Source organism: Silene latifolia, chromosome 1 (assembly GCF_048544455.1).
Source record: "Silene latifolia isolate original U9 population chromosome 1, ASM4854445v1, whole genome shotgun sequence".
NCBI lineage: Eukaryota > Viridiplantae > Streptophyta > Magnoliopsida > Caryophyllales > Caryophyllaceae > Silene > Silene latifolia.
In genome coordinates, this window is record NC_133526.1 from 86,451,542 (window position 1) to 86,455,194 (window position 3,653).

At 40.8% G+C, this 3,653-nt stretch overlaps 1 non-coding gene across 1 annotated transcript; it reads right to left on the reverse strand.

The window, feature by feature from the left end:
* Positions 1 to 3,090: 3,090 nt before the first annotated feature.
* LOC141621377 (small nucleolar RNA R71) lies at positions 3,091 to 3,197 on the reverse strand. Its single transcript, XR_012532275.1, has one exon. It is a non-coding gene; the product is annotated as a small nucleolar RNA R71 (small nucleolar RNA).
* Positions 3,198 to 3,653: the final 456 nt, after the last annotated feature.

Sequence of the window (3,653 nt, forward strand, 5' to 3'; positions counted from 1 at the left end):
GGGCAGATGGTGGTGTCTGCCTTGCCCGCGACTCCTCGTGAGACTGGGACCGGTCTGACGGGAGGTGCCGAGTAGTTGTAGTTGTTTGTCCATGTCTTGGACTGTTGTTGGTACATATTTACATTTTGTGTGAGGCGGTTTGTATATGTGTGTTTTTGGAATGTGGTTCGTTTTGTGATTTTTGGCTTTTTGTGTTGTGTTTCGGAGGAGTGTCGTCGGCTGCCAGTTCCCTTTTTGCTTCGCATCAGTTCCTGCATTGTTAGTGTAGCAACAGGTAGCACGTATGCATAAACGTAAACACATAAAAAGCACTTGATTGAAAACAAAATTAACCACGATGACTCGAAGTAAAATTGAAATTTAAAATTTGAAAAGATATTTTGAAAATTCCGCGACAAGTCATCACGTTTGGATTTCTCAAAAGGAATTGATTTGAAAATTTGAGTAATTAACTCGTGTCTTGAATTAAATTGCATCGAAATCGTCGAAATTGATTTGCAACTCGAAATATTCAAACTCAAATCGTCAGGGGTGAATTTTAGAATAGATTTTTGCGAGTGTATTTGACTTGATTTTTGTGAGATCAAGACTCGGATTTGTGAGAACTTGAAATTTTGAGGAAAATTGACGTCGTGTTATCAATTTTCTATTTTTGTGAAAATCCGAAAAAGCGAAAAATTTTCGGGATTTTGAATGACATGGAAACGATCCGTCGCGGATCGGTTTTCGGTATTTTGATTGACATGAAAACGATCCGTCGCGGATCGGGGTGACTAGCCCTTCCCTCTAAAAAAAATAAAGAAAAATCCGTATGTTTAAAGCTGCGTCTTGGAAACCATGTTGGATTTCGTAAAACGCGAAAACAAAGAAATGTGAGTGATGCGTGTCATTTATATGATGTTTTACACCTCATTTTACACGCATTTCAGAGCTCATTTGTGTAGTTTAAGCTACCATTTCCCCTATTTCCGTCTACTTTCGTGTTTTTGTACATTATTGCAGAAATGTGAAGAATTCAACGGAAATTGAGCTAAATCCGTCCCCGAGTGTCCTGCATTGCATTTGACGTGAAAAATTCACTTAAGGAACGAGCTTGGTGCGCATTTCAAGGCCCAAAAGACAAATCCACGTGATTATAGAAGCCAACTATCAGCTACTTCAGTCGATCGACTACTGCCTTCAGTCGATCGACCAACCTGCGGGATCCAGTAGCTACTGTTCAGCTCAGAGCAGTCGATCGACCGGTCACCTCAGTCGATCGACCACATCGCTACTCAGACGAGAATTAAAAGATCGAGAAATAGCAAGCCCATAGTACATTAGGTTTTAGAATAAGAAATACGTTGTATTCTATATAACGTAAGCTAGGTTATTCAGTTTTGGTATCTAGTTTTTAGCATACAGTTCTTAACACAATTCATTAGTTTATTTATTTTCCGTCAACAAAGTCACTCCTTTGCAATCAGTTTTTGGATCCTTTTCTCTGCAATTTTGGTATTTCCTCTGTTCTTATTTCAGTTCCATTGCCTTTTATTGTTCATAGATATAGAATTGCTAGTTAGTATCCAAAGCCAATTATCGTTTATCGCTATTTGTTATTTGATTATTTCAAGTATGAATTCGATAGTTTATTTCGTTATGATTATTGTTGTTTTATTCAGTATCATGAGTAGCTAAATTAATTGTGCTAGGATGTAGGGGAATTATAGTGTAGGCGGCACTAGAATTAGGGAGCCCTAATCGCGTGTTGGTCGATCGACCACCCTACCCGGTCGATCGACTGACCACGTGAGGTTTACCTTCGTTTTAATTGATTTAAATGTTGTATTTGACGAATCGAATGCATGCGACTAGTTGAATGCTTAATATATGACTGACCCATTAGATCGAAAGATAGGGAAAGTTGTTAGATCACCAATTAAAATGACTAAACTATGCTGAGATCGAAAGATAGGTAAAGTTTAGATTATAAGTCACTTTTCAGGACGAGAGTCAGTATTAGTGATATTAGGGACTTGTAGCGAGATCGAAAGATGCTATTTGTTAAGAGTGGACCGAGAGGACCTCTTGTTTTCCCGCCTCATGTGTTTGATTTAGACCTGCTTAGTTTGCTGCCACCGAAACTATAGTGAACCAACCATCCTTGCACCCCTTTAATATCTGTTTTTATCCGTCTTTTAGTTTATTGTCTTTTATCGTCTTAGCTATAGATCAAATTAACTCAAAACCCCCCACATTTCTGTTACCTTAGACCGAAATTAAACAACTAGAAATTACGTCTGCCTCTCTGTGGTTCGACCCGACTGCCGCTAGCTATAGTTGTAGTTGGAGATTATAAATTTATTTTTGACACCTCACGACGGGTATCAAATTTTGGCGCCGTTGCCAGGGAGGCAATTGTTCTAATTTTTAGTTGTTTTATTTTAGTCTGTTTCTTAGTTTAAGGGACATCCGTTCCTTAAACTTTTCTTATATTTTTTTAGTAGTTTCTTCTTATGCGCAGGTCACAGGGTGGTGAATTAGTACCTTTCAATCCTGAGATTGAGAAGACCTTGCGTGAGTTGAGACGATCATCTAGAGTATTGCCGACAGACGAAGAGCTGAGTACTCTGTCTAGTTACTACGAGAACGAACTGTCCGAAGAAGACCCACCTACATCTCCTGCTTCTACTTCTTGGTGAGACAGTCACATCTCCCGGAAATTCCAGTCATGGTGAAGAAGCAACTATAGCAAGTCATTCTGATCCGACAGCTGCAAATCTATACAAGGGGTTCGAATTACCTGGAGCTGATAGAAAATTCGAACCGAAGCCTTCCTATATCAACTTAGTTGAGAGGAACCAGTTCGGGGGTGCTGCAAATGAAGATGCAGCCAAGCATATGGAGATATTTATCGATTATTGCTGCTCCATACCCCCACCTACCGGTGTGACCCAGGATCAGATAAAGGAGACCATGTTTATATTCTCACTCCGTGATGCTGCAAGGGAGTGGTACAGAGATCTGGATCGAGCCGCTCATGGGATCACCGACTGGAATTCTTTGGCCTTGGCATTCTACAAGAAATACTTCTCTGCCTCGAAGACGAATGCCATTAGAGCTCAGATCACGAGCTTTAAACAGGGACCTGATGAGAACTTTTATGAAGCATGGGTCCGTTTCAAGAAGCTGGTGCGAACTATTCTGCACCATGGGTTCGAAAAATGGAGTCTTTGCAATCAGTTATATAACGGGCTGTATGCCGATCAAAGGGCTATTTTGGATGCTGCAGCCAATGGCTGATTTGCTGAGAATATGGGAAAGACTAAGGGGTAGAAGATCATTGATGACTTAGCCACCCATAAAGCTGAATATGAGAATTCAAGAGGCAATCAGAGGAGGAGTGCTGAATCCCCTTCTGTAGCTGCATTAGAGGCTCTCACGGCGAGGTTTAACAAATACGAGTTGGGAGGAGCTTCAAAAGGAGGGATGTATCATGTGAATGCTGTTTCAGACGGTCCTTTCGTCTGTAGAAGATGTGGAGCTGAGGGACATGTCTCAGAAAATTGTCCTAGTGCCTTCGAGTCTTGTGCTGCCTTTCAACATTACAGGCAGACAAACACATACTATAAGCCGAATGTCCATCCCAACTTGAGATGGAGTAGCCAGAATGT